The sequence below is a fragment of the Aptenodytes patagonicus genome, chromosome 3 (assembly GCF_965638725.1).
Source record: "Aptenodytes patagonicus chromosome 3, bAptPat1.pri.cur, whole genome shotgun sequence".
NCBI lineage: Eukaryota > Metazoa > Chordata > Aves > Sphenisciformes > Spheniscidae > Aptenodytes > Aptenodytes patagonicus.
In genome coordinates, this window is record NC_134951.1 from 19,365,081 (window position 1) to 19,383,587 (window position 18,507).

Here is an 18,507-nt window from a genome sequence, read left to right on the forward strand (position 1 = left end):
CCTGATCTAGTTGAAGATGTCCCTGCTCATTGCAGGGGGTTGGACTAGATGGCCTTTAGAGGTCCCTTCCAACCCAAACTATTCTATGATTCTATAATTCTATAATTTTTATTGATGAGGGGTGAAAATACAATAAGCAAGAGGACATCTAATGGTGATTGTAAACATCATATGCAATAAATTAGAGATGAGAGGAAATGAAGTGATAGAAAGAGCTGCAAATAGGAATTTTCCCAAATATAGGCTTGACTAGAATATTTAGTCTTGTAATTGGGAGAGGCAAGATGAGTGTGAAAGGGGCATTTTAAGTCGTAAATGGTGGAAAGAATACTATTGGACCTTTGAGATAGGTCAGAAATTGAGAGGGATTAAAGAAAAAGAGAAACTTCTGTATCTGTAACAAGAAAGCAGAGACAAAAAACAAACTGAAGAGAGAACAGAGATTTTTTTAATGCTGTATGTGTTGGAAAAAGGCTGAGAGGTCCTATGCAAAGAAAGAAGTTGAGGCAGAGGAAGAGATGGAGTCAAGGAGAAATCATCTTGATAAAACATTATGTGTGCTCTTGCATCTGATTCATTTAATTACAGATGTTAGTGTACCTACACGGCAAAAGTGAAATATTTCATCTTACTACACTGTAAGTGGAAACTTTTTTCCTATGAAAGGAGAACAATCATTATTTCGTTTGACACACACTTTAATAACATTAATCATGGTGAACTCTTTTAGTATCACTGTAAGCATAATACAATCCAGTAGGAATTCCACTGTAATTAAACTAATTTAATCCATATTTTTTACTTTCTATTTACATTTCTTTTTCTTTTCTTTCTGATCTGCTTACAGCATGCATTACACATTCATTACAAAGGTCAGTGTACTCTAATGTATTGGATATAAATTTTTAAATGGGGAATCAGGCAGTTTAGAAAGTAAAGGGATATTGTCTCTATGGCTGGTAATGACATTTCAAATTTGACTATCCTTAAACCCTTCTGCACAGCAGTGCAGTGTTGCCTTAGCTCCACAGAGACTCAGTGCTGCGATCCAGACCATTCTAGTGACTAACGAAAATTACTCACCCTTGTCTGGACAAAAAAGCAAGAACATCCATATTTCTGTTTGATATACACTAGGTTGTCTCAGAAGTGAATTGAGTTGAAGTGCCTGTGTACCACTTCTAACATAGCTTCTTTAAGAAGCTAAACTCTGTAGTCTTAATATGCTTTCCTGCCTTTCACCAATCTATACCAAGAAAGCTGTATTTCTGTGATCTCACATCTCACCTCCACGATTGCTAAACACAAGCCACACCTTGCATAGCTACCTAAACTCCAACTTTGGTTTTGTGTCTTCAGAGATAAACAGAGGTGAACATGGATATGGTTAGGTGAAAGAGCCTTTTAGGCTGGAAGAATCCTTGCTCTGATATAACTGGTACAACCTCAGAGATCTCCGGCGGTGGCATGGAAGTCTGCATTCTAGCAGCAGAGTTCTGGGTAAATGGTGACTTACTGTAAAGATTTAGAAAGGTCTCTGAACACGAAATGCAGCTACCCAGCAGAGAGAATAAAGCCCTGAATTAAAGACTCAGCAGCCTCCTGAGATGAAATATTCTGTGTCCTGGAGATGAAAAAATTAAACTTATTTGTGATCTGATGGAAATAAAAAATATTTCGGAATCAAAATGACTCCAAAACATTCTGATAGGCCTTGTATTTTAGCTCAGCAGTGCCAGCTGACATGAAAAAGTATGAACACCAGTTCATACTGGTTACATAGTAAATACTGACAGCTAAATAAATTTGCGGAAACAGCTGCTAGCCAAATATCTCTGTTTGGAAATCTAGGTCATTCAGCCACAGTTATGAACTGCATTAAAAATATAGTAATCTTCAACCTGCAGTAGACCCAGAAGAGTCCTTTTTTCAAAGGTAAAGCAGTGACCTACTTCTTTCCTGCAATAACTGAGTGGCTGGAGAACACTGGAAAGAGGAAATTTGGGTTGTAAACTCTTCTTGACCAGATGGGGGGGTTTAAACCTTACGTCTCAAGAACATGTCCTAATCATTTCAGTATAAGATATTTGGGGAACAGAAAGCGGCCAACATCCCTTCTGTTGGCAATGAGGTGGAAATGGAAAGGGCAGAAGAAGACTACCTTCCCATGAGAAGGAGCAGAATGGAGTTCCTGATCTTAGTTCTTGAAATGTTTTCTATACTATACTTTTCAAAGAAAACAGAAATGGTGGGATTCAGATCTCAGATTAAGATGTCTGCATTTAGGTGCCCTCACGTAGGTGTCTATAAGCAATCTAGGTAACAAAGCTTTCCCTAAAGCTGATGGAGTTGTAGTCAACACAGTCAGCAGGACCCCTAGCATAGTTGACCAAATACCTACTCTAGGATCAAGCAAATCACTCCCTAGGGTTACATGATCCTAGCTCTCCTCTAGACACTGACATCTAATGTCTTAATCTGTAAGCTGACTGCCCCACTTCCCCTGAGATTCCAGCAGGAGGTTTCCCTGCCCTTGGTGCAACAGCCCAGTGGCTACCATGAGTTTCTTTCCTGCCCTGCCTCTTTATGCGCCATGTCTCTCATGCACCAAACTCCTCTGCAGTAATGGTTCAAGGGAAAGGAAACCTGGGGCCCTCAAGCAGAAAATGCCAGTCTGGTGGTTGGGGAAGGTGGGAGCTGCATATAGAAATCTGCTTAGGCTGAGGAGGGTCTTGACTCCAAGCCTGATAGTTCCCAGGTAACTGTTAATCACTAAATAAAGGATGGGCTTTGACTCCTCCTTTGGTCAGTAAGCAGATAGACCAAGGGTGCATACTGTAATGAGAAGGTTTGGTGCACAGCTAACAACTCAGTCTTGGAAGCTGGGCAGGATGCCAGCATTTATCTGCCTAAACCTGAAGCGCAGAAAAACTTGGAAAGAAAATGTCTCTTTTTGCTTTTTTTTTGGTTGTTTTCTTTTACAGTCTTACAGTGTATATTGGAAAATAAGTGGTCATTTGCTAAATTGGTTGTTCATAGAAGTCAGGTGCTTGCACTGTAACTTACACAGGATTTAGGAGAGCTGCTCTATCCCAGCATGTACAGACTTAGTAGAACTGGCTTATAAATAGAAATGTTTTTGTGCATTATTTTCTGGAAAGTGTATATACACATAAATACATATATACATGTATATGAATATATTTATATTTTGAAATAGTTACACTACAGCTCCAGCTTCTTCTTTATTTGTTTTACATTTGTCCACAAAAAAGTGAAGCAAAATAATTCTGTGAGAGAATAGCTCATATTTATTTTGGTAATTGTTTCAGTGATCAAAGTCGGCAATCACGCCTTACCACTACTCACTTATACTGCAGCTGTGATAGGGTACCTCTGCTACAAGCCAGGTACCCAGCAATCTGGAAGTGGTGCAAATAGAATGAAAGGACCAGAGAGCTTGTCATATTACTAATAGGCAAAAAAACTGTCAGGAATTATTTGAGCACTGAAATTGAACCTTTGAAGATGAATGCCAATGAAAACATCAGTGTGAAAGATTTTTTAAGCATTTCTAGAAGATTAGAAGCAGAAGGATTTGATGTGCCTGTAAGGATAATAAAGCAATGCCTTATTCTAGCAGAAGTGGTAGGAAATACTGTTCCTGTGATTCATGCTGGTGCAAGGCATATACAATCTGCCCCATTTCCTATACCTACTTGAAAAAGTAGTTCTTTCAAAGTGCCTTTTGAATTCAGTAGAAGTTTTGATATCACTGACTTGTCAAACAAAAAATCATAGATGAAAATTCTGTTTCTTCAGACTAAGCAATGTGTAGAACTAACCCTTCAGGCAGCATAACCCACAAAAAGTGTGTCCTCCACACCCTGGGACTCAGGCATTTTAAAATTCATGGCTTTTTTTTTCTGCATTTACTCTTTACGTAGACTTCTAGATGTGCTGAGTTTCCTGAGTGTTTACTGTCTTCACTGGAAATAAGGGTGCCTACACCTTACAATTTGTCATCTTTATCTCATGCATACAAGGTATCAGTCAGGCAATTTAGAGCAAGTAACAGAGCTCACAGAGAGCCAAAATACAGGAAGATAAGCAGGCAAAAACCAGGAACTGGAAACAATGAAATTAGTTTATCCTAAAGCACATGATTTTATGAGCAAAGAACCAATGAAATTGGACTCCCATAACTTTGTGTTTCATGGCTGGGTTTTCTGTTGTCCAGGGAGATGAGTAATGTGGAAAAGATCTTTCCTTGATGAAGGCCTTCGTAACATCTCTCTTCTGTGTGTGTTTTCTGGCTTAACATAGCAGCCTTTTTCTCTCAGTTAGGAACAATAACAGATCTTTTTCCTTTACCTAGACATTTTTCATGAAACTTGTAAGAATTTAATATTTTTGAGCTTTCAACCTTCTGTCAACATTTGTTCAAACAATGACTTCTAAAATTATTAGCGAGGACATGTAGTCAAGTAGACATATACACTCACGCACACAGAAAACCAAATGAATTAACTGTAAGAATTAGGATCTTAAAAGATGTGACATCTATAACAATATAGTTTATGAAAAAAACCCAAAGAACAGCCAACTGCAGTGTGATGCAGAGAAATCCCAGGGGACAAACAAGAAGAAAGCAATAATTCTCATAGAAGGCTATGCATGGCAAGCCATGGAAAAATTCCCGTATAAAATGACAATGATAAACCAACATACTTTAAGGCACTGTACAAAAACATACATGAAACAAACAGCTTCCCCCAACACATCAAGGCCTCCTCAAGACAGAAAAAATGCAAATTTTTACTTTCAGGTTCTTATGAAAATAAAGATAAAATACAACATTTTATTAATCTCAGGAATGGATGTGCTGGTTTTGGCTGGGATAGAGTTAATTTTCTTCTTAGTAGCTAGTATGGGGCTATGTTTTGGATTTGTGCTGGAAAGTGTTGATAACACAGAGGTGTTTTAGTTATTGCTGAGCAGGGCTTACACAGAGTCAAGGCCTTTTCTGCTTCTCTCACCACCCCACCAGCGAGCAGGCTGGGGGGACACAAGAAGTTGGGAGGGGACACAGCCGGGACAGCTGACCCAAACTGAGCAAAGGGATATCCTATACCATGTGACGTCATGCTCAGCATATAAAGCTGGGGGAAGAAGGAGGAAGGGGGGATGTTTGGAGTGATGGCGTTTGTGTTCCCAAGTAACTGTTACGCGTGATGGAGCCCTGCTTTCCCAGAGATGGCTGAACACCTGCCTGCCCACGGGAAGTGGTGAATGAATTCCTTGTTTTGCTTTGCTTGCACGCGTAGCTTTTGCTTTACCTATTAAACTGTCTTTATCTCAACCCATGAGTTTTCTCACTTTTACCCTTCTGATTCTCTCTTCCATCCCACTGCGGGGGGAGTGAGCGAGCGTCTGTGTGGTGCTTAGCTGCTGGCTGGGGTTAAACCACAACAACGGAAAAATGTGACAACAAAGTGAAGAAAATTCAAATATACTAAAAAAGGATGGAAAAGTGGGAAAGAAGAAAAAGTAAATATACGCTGTAGTGAATAGTCAACAGTGACAGAGAAAGATATGACAAACATATTCATCAAAGTGAAATACAGGAAAACAAGGAGGAACAAGAGTTTTTTAGGCTTCATAAGCAGCAATAATTGGATTAAAAGTAGGTAAAGGGATGTGTAGTTTGAAAGTCCATATGCAATTCTGAAGAGTAAATTCTAGTGGACTATGCAATAATCTCCTCTGAGGGAACGAGTTTAATATCCAGGTGATTTAAAAGGTCCTTTCCAAAATTACTAAGATGGTAGTGCAGGAATAAAATAAACTGAAAATGATTCCACCAACTGAATAAGCTGCTTAAAGAAGGCGAAGTGCCTGAAAACATACCATAGGGAACAGTACTGCAATCTAATACATTAAAGGATAGATGGGAATGGTAAAGACTCTTTTCCAGCAATCATTTCTATATTACAGTATTCACAAAAATTTAGTGTTTCAAATACAATAAGATGTATGGATAAAAACTTCTTTAACTGAAAGGCTTAATTTAATTTAACTGCTGCCTAAATATGTGCTGGCCTTTTACTCTTAGTTTTCAGTGGTAAAGCTGAAAGGTGGACTTCAAAGGATTTGCAATTAAAACCAAATCATACATATAGTATATGTGATATAGTTCAAAGAGTTCCTAGGGCAAAAATGGCATTAAGCAACTTTTCCCCATATAAATATCCCAGAACTGGTTCTGTGCCTTCCCATTCCTCATGGCTTCATTACTTTATAGTAAGCGTCAAAGTCCCATCTTTGCCCTGGTGTTATAGGGAGGCTGGAAAGCCTTGAGACATGAACAGCAGCCCGCTCTGCAGGCAGCAGCAGGAGGACTCTGCTCCTGTTGGTGGAAGCTTTCTGCTGATATAAAGTTGATGTTGCTAATCCCAAAAATATCTTCTTGTAACAACCCCTAGATGAGACATACTGTGTGCATGTGACATTCTAGATGAGACTAGTTACTGCAACTGGTGGCAAGTATTATGCATATGAACAGCCCATTTTCATCAGATCATTGGTGTAAGAAGCCCTAAGACAAAAGGCACCCTTTTGTCTAATTGGTAACAAAAGAACCCATTAGGAGGAGGTTTCCCAGGATTGTATCATTAAATGGTAATGACGCAGGTACATAGCAACATGTTCATGAAATCAAATGTGGAGGTGAATAATTTTCACTTAAAAAAGATCACTTATAAAAAAGATTTTGGCAGGCTGATGAGACTTTCAGTCTCAGAAGTAGCTTGCCTCTTGCACAATTAAAGTGTTTGGCTAATAAATACAAAACTGCATAAAATGTGTATCATTTTACAAGGAGGAAATGAAACTGTAGAGTCTTTAAAAGGCTGCAACACACTCTTACATCACGTGAGTCTTAAAAGTGATTGCACATTGTCTTTTTTGTATTTCAATTTCTGATTAATTTACGAAGCAATAAATACTTAAGACTTAGCTTTGTGCTTTGAAACTCAGCCACTGAATGTCCTAAATAGTAAATTAGCACCCGTTGCACATTCTTAAGATGAAAACCTGTAATTCCTTGTAGAGGTATCTTTGCCCTGTCAAACTGAACATCCTTTCTGTGATGATGATTAGGTGGAAAATTCATTGTCCAGGTGCTGAGTTCTGCTTGCTAAAAAAATTAAGCAAATCGCTAAGCTGCTCCTGCTACTGTAGTCTAATCATTGGTTTTCTACTGTAAATGACAAGTCTGTTTTCCTGCGAGTGGCAGCAGCAGCGGCTTGCTTTCTTCCTTTGTGCTTCCACAGGCTTATTTGTTCTAGTGTTCTGACAATAGTAAGAACCCCACACGACCCAGCTTGGATTGAACAGTTAAGGATGCTATCACATTTTTATAGTGACATGGGTAGCAATAAAATTAGCAAAGTCCATACATGCAGCTGCCAGAATTTTATGTTTGTGCTGTGTTTATTGAAACAGAAAATTTGTTTTAAACAGGTATTTTGCTATTCAGAAAATAACATGGGAGAGATGAATACTTTCAAGCTGGAAATTCCAATATGGAATCAGGCAATTTCAAATGACATTAGCAAATCACGTCTCCCAGAAAACTGCTGGTTGTTACCATGTCACACATCCGTGGCCACCCAACATTTCATGATGCCAAAAAGGCAAATTTGTTCCAGCTGTGTAAAATATCATGCATAATTTGCAAGTGAATGGTTCTTATGCCATTAAAAATGGTGGTTCAGATTCTCTACAGTATGTGAAACACAACACAATCACACAAACAGTGAGAGTTTTCAGCATAATATTTTATGTTCTCATGGAAAACTTAGACAAGAAGCATGGCGTGGACATTGCCCTCTCTCGCTGATGCTCAGACTTGGTTTGAATATGAACAGGCAGGATATGAGTGCTGCAACCAATATAGAGTATATCCCTTGAAAAAAATTAGTCTGGTGATATGTTGCGGCCTATGACCATGTAGGATTATATTTGCACATCTCCAGTGCTTGCCTGGATACAGCTGTATACGTTTAAGTGGTCTGTTTCCAAGGAATGTTAAGGAACACAAGACAGACTGACGCCAATAGGTATCTGCAATGAAGCCTCAGCATATATGTAGTCTCCTGCCTTTATGCAGCCAGTCCTAAATGTTGTCCTCTCAGTCTCTCTCTCTTAAATATGCAAACAAGAAATAATGGGATTTAACATGTATCTATATTGTGTAAGATGTGTATTGTATAAGAATTGTATAAGACTTGATTAAAAGGTAACTAGAGTTTGCTTTGAAAATGTAAAAATGCTTAAAAGCTGCCTAAGAGAAAACTTACAGGGAATTTAACAGGATTAAAGCCAAACCCCAGAAATTTCTCTGACAAGGTGCAGTTAAGGAATATCACTCCAGTTTCCAAAATTAAAGAGGATATTTTGTGTGGGGGAGAGGAGGCGGCATGAAAGGGAATCTGCCTGTCTGCTAGTCAGTCCCTCCCTAATAACTTTTGAATGTGTTACTAATTGCAACCAAATTGCACAGAGGGATAGTTCTCTCAAGGATATTAAGTTCCTGCATGTTTCGGTGACCAATACCACAGAAAGCTTTAATCAGAGCTATCATTTTTGGAGCCCACAGAATCGAAAACTGTAAGAGAACGGGACGTATTTGTTCAATTACCTAGAGAACTGCACACTTGTTGAACTGTACAACCAAATTATACAGCAGAAATGAATTTGATATGAATTCAAATTCTGTAGGACAGTAAAAAAATATATGAAAAGTTTTTTTTTTTTTATATTCTTGAGTCTCTTTCCTCTGTTCATGATAATGTGCCATTGTAAGCCTGTTGATAACATGAGATTTGCTGACATTCCTTCCTCTCTTTAAAACAATCTCTGGTGGAATCACTGCAAGAATTTTTGTATCTAGCTATTGCAATACACTACTTGCTAGTTTTTGCCACCAAAGAAGCAAGGATCAGAGAACAACAAAAAGTGTCAAACAGTATTTTTCCTCCTTTTTATTCCCCCACTGTTAAAATACCATTTCAACTCAAACTGAAACTTTTAATGGAAATTTACTAGTTTTGATGAAACTTCACTAGGAAGATTGATCAAGATAGAGAGTTCATACTGATGTGACTATTAGCCTAGGTACCAATGCGAAGAGTGTTTTATGGTAAATGCAAATTCAAGCACTTGCTCTTACCTATTGACTGTCCTTAGGCTGATTCATTAAACCCTTTGAAAAGACTCAGTTCTGTCTCTTGCAGAAAAATGACACCCTCAGAATTTTTACATTATTTGTGAGATAGAGTTGTTCCTTTTTTGTCCAGCACTAATAATGACTGTGGCTTTAGGAAAACATATTTGCTGTGAAGCTGCCATATGATACCACAGATGACTGACAATGTGGTATATAAATGGTCTTGAAAAAAATATCGCTTAAAGTAAAACACTTTTTTTTTGAGCACTATAAAGCATGTGGACACCTCACCCAAAAAGAAATTTTAGCTGAGGCATTGCAAACAGCCTAAATCCACCCTTCCTATGAGCTCATGGTTCAAAGGACGCTTTCATGTTTTTATATTAAGTACTTAGAATTCTTTGTATGCAAAAACTTGTATAATGATTTTCAGCTTTTAAAAAGAGCCTTTCCAAGATTTCTGGGAGATTGCATAAGCAACATATCCCGTCCTCAGAACAATCCCATAAAATGAATAAACTTTGACATACAAGTGCCTATCACATCTTGAAAGTGTTTAGCTTTTGAGAACATTTTGTAGAAGATTTTTTTTCTTATATGGAACTTTCAGCCTTTTTCCCATCTAAATACAAGGACCAAATTTTATTGTTAGACAAACCTATGCAACCCTTACAAAATAAAAATGAAGGTGTTTTGGAAGGTGAAAGGTCTTTATGTTTACATCAGTAGGAACACTGAGCTCACAAAAAAGATTTGCTAAGAACTCCAGTTTGGAGTGAAGGAAGAAGACCTATGGGGTCTGTGAAGCTTGTATTTCCTAAATGAGTATTCCCAAATCACAGTTCATCTACTTTCAAATCTGTGTAAAAACATTAAGATAGAACACATTTAACAAACAGAAAACTTTATTTGCTTGCAATAGATAACCTGAGGCAAAAATGCCCAGTACAAATAAGGTAGTGTTATCCTTGCAAAAATCAAGAAGCACCTATTTTGCGAAGACGTATGTTTTGCAAATGACTTTTGGAGGTTTTAAACCTTGTCTGAAACCATGTCTTAACATAGCAGGTTCATGTTAACATCCTTGAGTCCCTGAGCCTGTTCCTTACATTAAAATGAACATAATAGTCCACTTGGACTACTTAATAGGCTACAAGCCAGTTTGTCTTCACAGGGTCACAACTCTATTTTTCTAAGTTCTTTTCCAGAATCTCAATTTAATAAAGATCAGGGACTGGATAAGGTCAGTGCATACTGAGGACAAAAGAGAAGTACGCCTGGGAAGTGGCTGGTTCCTTACACTTAGTAATTTTATTGTATAAGGTCCTTATACTTTATATTTTCATACTTCTTTATACTGCAAGGCTCCTGGAGTACTAAACAAAGTATAAGGATGCTGGAAAAGATCAGCAGTGTTATCTGCCCACCTATAGAGAAAACAGTCCAGAAACCAGTTCTATAAATATCTGATTTTCTTTATATTGCTTTCAGCAATTCAGATTCACAGATTAGAAATCTATTGCACATGAAGACACTTAAAACAATATTTTGAATTCTGCAGTCATGGACACTGGTGGCATTCTTACCTTTTGGCCATTTCAGCTTTCTGCTTCTATGATAGTACTTGGAGGCAAGTCTTTAAAGCAGGTACTACATCTCTCTCTTCAAAAATGTGACTGCTCATCAGAGTGACCCTCGCAAATATTACTTGCCTCAGGACAGAGGATGTGGTTAGGAAACGTCACACAGTACCTTGTCCCAAAATAAATTATCTTGCTAGTCATTTGGAGTTTTCTTAAACAATGTAAGCTTTTAATAATAAGTAGATTACTAAAAAGAAAATACATAAAACATAAATTATTAAACATCTAAGCACAGACTTCAGATTCTACCTAGAAGCCTGGCAGAGCTCCTTTACTCTATTAGTTACAGAAAGAACCAATTATTTCAATCAGTTCTGATCAGTTAGGAGCAGATTTTAGGAAATTCTATGCTTTTTCTCATGACAAGGAGTGGTTGTCCATTGGAATATAGGGTTACTAGGCCTATGTCATTTCTCTAAACATCTCTTTTCCCAACTATAAATTTTATTCAGGCAGAAAAGAGAACTTCTGCTGTTTTCCTAGTGGCTATAAATCCTTGGGCAGTGGATCATAGTGTGTGTTCAGGTCAGCTCTGCTGGACATGCAGGGACTGGAAGACATCCAGGACAAGTTGGTGCCTATGGTTCATTTGCTGTTCAGATACACGGTGCCTGTGTAACAAAATTGCATATTCTGGGTGTATTGGAATCATTGCACATCACTGTGTAGCTTACCTGTCTGATGCATATGGAATGTATTTGGATGCACAGAACAAACACAGGCTCCCCATAAAGCAATGCCCAGTGTGTTGGATAAACCCCAAACACAGCAGATACAAGGCTTTGTGCATGTGCACCTATCTCTATCCAAGAAAATCTGACATAAATATGGAAGCCTGATGTGTATACCAAATAAATGGCAGTCACGGTCACTGTAAATTTGACATCCATTAATGCATAGTATGGGCTTCTACTAAAATGAATATTCTTTCTTCCTTTTTTCTTTTTTTTTTTTCTTTTTTTTTTTTCTTCTACACCTAGGGCATTTATTTGGGTTTTGTTTTTGTGTGAAATTTCAGTGATAAATGTTCATTTAACTCACAAAAAAATGGCTCAGAGCTCTGAGGTATTGTTTGATAAAGTTAAAAGCCAACTGAGAGATTAAGAAATAAACCAAAGATTTTCTTAAGGTGAACAATGAGAATGCAGAAAAGGAAATGTCACTCTATACAAAATGATGACTTAAATTCAGTTAAAGAAACCCCCATAACAGGATTTGCTATAAATGGAAGAAAATTCACCTCCCTGGACCTATTGTTACAAGTTTAGAAGAACAAACTAGTTGCAAGATTAAGGTCAAAGATATAATAAGGTTTCAAATGTCAAGGAGATGTGTAAAAGTTTGAGAGTTGAAAATCAGAGTAGCACTGCATCTAAAGTAATTAGGTTTTTATTCCATTTGTCTATGGCAGGAACGCTGTTTACCAAAACTGTATTAGATTCAGATATGATGTGGTGGTTTTCAAAAAAATTAAAAACAAAAAAATCAATGAAGTAGATAGTGTATCACATTTGACTCTAATATAATTAAGTTACTTTCCACTCGGAAATGCACTAGAGATTTGAATCAAAAAACTCTCAAAGTCCTTTCCACAAGGCTCTGGCTATCTATTGTGACTATCGAGGGACAGTTTCCTCTACTGGCTGAAGGACTGAAATCTGCTTTATGGAATTCAGACTTTACCTTAAACTTTGATCTGTTTTAATCTTTCATCTCTGCTAGAAAAAAGCTTCAAAATAAAAAAGAAAAACACCAACCAGAATCACTGTTTGAACCACAGCTCGCTGTAGATTGGAAATAAGTAGTAGGCATAAAGTAAACATTGCCCTCAACTGTGCATAAAGGTAGTTTGGCACAGACTAGTTTGGCACATCTCCCTAACTGTACAACTAGTAGCCTGAAACTGTACCCTGTTTGCTGTAGCATTTTTCCAAAACAACCACCTTAAGACTAGAAGTATTTTCTGTGTTCAGAGATTTTTGTAGATTTTTCTGGTTTTACCCTCATTTAAGGCAGAATTTTCTTCTCAAGAACTTACTTAGTAAAATTGGCAACAACTTTTAGCAAGTTTTAGTGTATCTAGGAGGTATCTGGAGCCTGAACAGCCTGCTATTTGACCCAGAAGACTGGCTCCTGGCTATATATGATACTGAAGCTCAGGACCAACGTATGGGAACAAAAGTGGACAGAAAGAGGAGGTGATGTGTTCCCAGCTCCTCTGAGCCTAGGCAGCTGCATTTACTGCCAGCTAGAACCACAGCTGTGCATTCAGGGTTAGTAACAGCGTGTTTTGGGAATTCAGTCAGAGACAAAGCAATATGTGGGATCACTATGGTCCTAACTTCTTCTGTGAAGAAGGCGTGGAGTTTGTCAGTAACTCTCAGAAGAAAAGGGCTTTTTCGTCAGACAGGCTACTAACTTATCTAGGATTCATGATGAGTCAACTGGACTCCAAGGATCCAAACTACTTTGAAGATTATAGGACAGGAGGGAAGAGAAAGAGAAGGTTTTAAGCCAAAAAAAAAGAGTACAAAGCTCTATCTAGCTTTTTAAGTTGTTTTCTGGCTAGGATTATATTGGTTTTTTCCCAGTTTCAATTCATCTGTTTTCATCCAGAAGACAGTCTCATATAGGCTTTTTGGCTTCATTATGATGGGACTGACTGGCTTGGAAAATGGGAGATACATCAGGGTGTTACTGCCATTCTCAGGACAGTTAAAGCTGCAGTATTTGAGCCATCTATCCATCCTGTGTCAGCTCTCAAAAAGGAGGGAAGCAGCACGGATATGCATGCTATCCGATAGATTGGGGTTTCTGGAAAAACATGCATTTTGAAATACCTGGCTCAATGACAATATTTCTAAGAATTCCATATGTATATAAAAGCTCACTCCTCAGCCCAACAAAGCATTGCTATAGTGAACAGAGGGAGGCCCGACATTACAAATGGGAACAAAATACTCCAAAATGAGACTATGGGATGGAATTTCCGCTGGAGCCTTTTGTCATTTATTTTGTATGGTCTAAATTAACCAATTAAACATTTCAGAAATAAAATTATTTGGCCTGTAAACTGTGTAGAATAAAATGTTTGAATAGCTGGGTTCTATAAATCAACCTATGTAATATAAGACACTAGTCCTGTTTTTACCTACCCTTTTAAAGGATTAACAGGGAACTGGCAAGAAGAACAGTAATGTTGATATGAGCTTCCAGCTGGGATTGATTACAGGCTACAGCCTAATGCAGTAATGTTTTGTGCTAGCACAACAGTTTAACTAGAGAGTGCTCACAACACATATCCCCCACCTTCTGCCTCATAAGTGGTGATATAAAGAAACCAGCTAATTCTGTTGTGATTCTGACCTTTGATCTGTTAAATCCTCAAATTAATTATCTAGCATGCACATGATCTTCTACTGCTTAAATTAGGGTACATTTGTAGAACACATCTCGATTTCTAGGCAAGTCTTTTGCCCAGCCCCCATCCTTATCCAAGCCCATAGAACAGTGTGAAGTGGATAGAGTGGGCATAGAGAGAGATTGTAGGTGTTTTTTCCTTACCAGTAGGATAAAAGTTAAAACAATAATGTAGAATTTAAAAACAAGAATTGCAGGGAGTCATCAGTCTACCCTTCCTACAGATTACCCAATGTAAACAGAGAAAATGAAATATAAGGTAATGTCAGAAGTATAATTAATGCTTTGCTTAGTGGGCTGAAATATCTGGAAGTTGTTTTTGTCATGAGAGAAATTCCTGGGATGGAATCACAAGGCAGGAAGTCTGTTGTAAGATGTGTCAACAGATACTGCAGTCTAGGACAATGAGGATCAACTGTTCTTGTCTAGTTATTAATTTTTCTAGAGATATTTTTATAGATATTTTTAGGTTGCTGAGCCTGAAATGATTTGTTTCTGAATATTTCTGATTTGGAGGAATTGCGTGCTGTCCAGAAAGTCACAGAAAATACAGAATTTACATGAAAGTGCCGAAGTAAAATTCAACACATAAGCAACAAAGTGCTTGTCATTATCATCACAGTATCCACTGTGTAAATTAAAGGTGACTTTAGGGTCAGTGCTGATCTGAAGTCTTGGATCACTTTAACTAACTCGAGATCTAACAGTAGCAAAAATTGAATGCAAACTTTTCTTCTGGAACTTATGGTAGATGCACAGTGCGGAAAAGGGTTGAGTTCCATATCAAAAAAATACAAGAAGTGTAGCGCTTCATGCTGATATCATTCTGGATGCAAAATCCATTATTGTACTGTTACAATTTCTTGAAATAAAGTGCCCACAGTTTCAATTTGAATCAATCCTGTCAATCCTGTCCACATATGTTAAATAAGTTTAAGAACGTGTGTGGAATCGCAGGTCAATCAGGCAATGAGGACAGCTGGGCCCTTGATTTATCGGTGCTTGAAAGGGTTGGGGCAGAACTGAGATACTCAGAGATTTCATGGGATGTGCAGAGGTAGAATTGCAATGGACAGGGGAGTCAAAGTAAAACACAGATGCAGAACACTGGAGTTAAACTGTGTGTTGGACATTATGGGCTTGGCTGTTTCATCTTTGTTTAAGGGCTGCCTCACATACCTGAGCCGTAAGATGTAGTCCTACCTGAATATAAGCACAAGCAGTATTACAGAGACATTCTAACAATCAAGTTTTCCAGTCCATTACCAGACGTAAGAATTTACAACAGATAACCATTAAAATTTTTTTATGTGTATATGCCAGTTTGAATCCTTTGGGGGGGGGGGGAGAAAAAGTTAGTTATGAATATCTCACAAACTGCATATATGACTTAGATATGGTTGTACATCTTTTCTATATATTGTCTATCAATACGGGTGTGTTCATAAAAGCTTTATTTGCTGAGATATTAATGGGAGCTGACTTGAAATAGAAGAAACAGCAAAGAAGGAAAATTATAGTGGGGATTTCTATACCTTCAAGAAATGTAAGGACCATCGTCCTGTACAGAGATCCATTTAACAGTAACTGCAGGCATGCAGTGCTCTTAATTGAGGTTCTTAAGACGAATTGCAGGCTAAAAGGATTTTGAACATACTAGTTCTGAAATACTGTATATATGGGGCCCTTTCTTACCACAACTTGACCAAACTCTGATAATAAGCATTTACCATATATGGTCATATCCTTTGCAAATATGATTCCTCACAAACAGAAAACAGCAAAGACTAGTGTTCTCTTTAAAAGTAGTAAGAAAAAACAGAATTAATAAATGCAGCCTTCATAACTAATAATGCATATTTCAGAACAAATGAATGATGACTGTTTTACAAAGAGCTAGTTGGAATAGGAAAGCTATTCACATGATTATGTGCAATTTTTCAGCCAAGAGATTTTAAAACTGGAAGGAATCACTTGATCATCTATTCTGACCTTCTACATGAAACACACTAGGAACTCCTGAATTAATTTTTGCTTCAAGGCTAATAGCTGCAACTGCATTGGAGCCTATATTCTAAGGGGAAAACACAAAACAAAGCCTTACAGTAAGGGGACCATGACTCATGATAAATTTTCTAGCTGAACGTGCCTCTTGTCAACATGCAGGACATAACCAGACAGAAGGAGCTGCTTCCCTTACCCGATGCCCTAATACAACCTCATGCAGCAGGACTGGGATATTCATTAGAGCCTCAAGACACTTCCAGCATGCCAGAATATGAAACATATTCTAGTTTGCTTTCCCAAGGAAATGAAGGTTCTATAATGGTATTTTCTATCTGCTTGTCTGTCTTTCTCTGGAGCCGTTACTTTCTTCACTTACCCTAAGTGAAGGAACCTGTTAATCAGTTTCAACCAAAATTGACATGGATCCAGACAAACAGATGAGGAGAGGATTTAGGGGAAAGGCAAAGAAGAAATGTGCTGGGAGGTCTGCAAGAAGTCTGTAACAAACCAGGCTTCATTAGTTGTTCTGCTCACAGAACAGCTTTTTTTTTTTTTTCCTGAAGTGATCTGTGGCCCCCTCTATCCTTGAGTCATATCTACATACTTGTCTGACAATAAGTGCTTTCTGTTTACTACAGAATCAGAGCCAAGATAGTTAAGGACAAGAAAATTGGATTCTATTCTTCCTTATGAGTCACTAGTAAAAATGCCAGCTATGTGACTGTACAATCTTTATTATCAAAGATAATATAAGAGAAAGAAAACAACCAGATTTTCACATTCCAGGCTATGTATGCACTTCTGGAAACTGGAAAGTTTCTCTCCAGGACCATAAACAGAACGCATTTGTACGTATGGGATACAAATGGAATCAAATCCTCAATGCCTTTTCTTTCCCTGACACTTGAAAATGTATGAAGTAGAACATTTAGCTATGCATATTAATGGATGGACTGAACAGTTCTTCAGTGCTGTATAATAATGGAATAATAGTCTACCTTAATAGCAACATTAAATGAGGAATATTGAAATATGGGGGCTAGATGCCAGGTTAATATCAAGAGACTACACAGTACTAGTGCCACATGGCTTGGTCGACCACTGCAGACATTGAGTTTTGCTGGCAGGAGCATAGCAAGACTGGGCAGTAAGATGGGACATTCCAAAGCTGAATCTGTTACTCTCTGAATGAATCATTACTTACAACTGGAAAGCTGTTAGAGACTAACTTAGCATCCATAGCTCATTAAAAGCATCTTCAAAGTGAATATTAATTACATCTTGGAAAATGTCAGGTTTTGAACAGTTGGAATGACAAAGTAGGCTAGTTCGGTGGGGAGACTTATCTTGCCCATCAGCAACCAGCCTTCCGCTTATGTTCCTTTGGACATCTCTTGCTTTACTTTCTTGTTGTTGCCAAGAAAACACTTCCATATTGCTGTACATACTGTACTGGACACTGCATGGCCATGTGCTGTTTACAGAATAAGAAAAACAGCCAGCATCAAAGTAATTTTCCATACCTCTTGCTTTTTCTCAAAAAAAGAAACCAAAAAAGTTAGTTATATGTTCAGTTGTTGAGTTTGAGTTGGCAGTACAGGAATTAGAGCTCTGCTATGGCAAATTGGGGACTATGTGACACAGGAGTTCAGATTAAATGATAAAACCAGATCCTTCTGGCCTTAAAAAATTATTATTCTATTTTAATAGTATTTATTAGCATCTACTACATTATACAATGATATTCTGATTATGGGAAATTGTTTCTATTTCACCAGTATACAATCATACCATTATACAGTGTAGCAATGGAGAACAAAGAGACTGCTAGAAAAAAAAATTATGCTGTAGAATGATCTTTACTATTTTGTGAAAAAATGTCTCAGAGGAGTATATCACAAGTTAATCACAGTTCTTGTGGTTTATAACTTAGACGTGATCATGTCAAGGCTGGCAGCAAAATACAGGGCAGAGACTGTTGAAAAAATTTGTATTCTGCAGGCTCCCAAAGCACAGCCTTAGAAATTTCTTTAATGTTTTTGCTGCATTTTATGATTAATAAAACATAGGGTAATGCAACCACTCAGCTCCATATTCCTTTCAGAGCTCCTGCTCTTGTCTTCTGCTCTTCATGACAGACTCTGTTAGAACACCCTTTGTCTGACCTTTTCTCATACAAACTACTACAGCCCAGAAGGCAGAAGT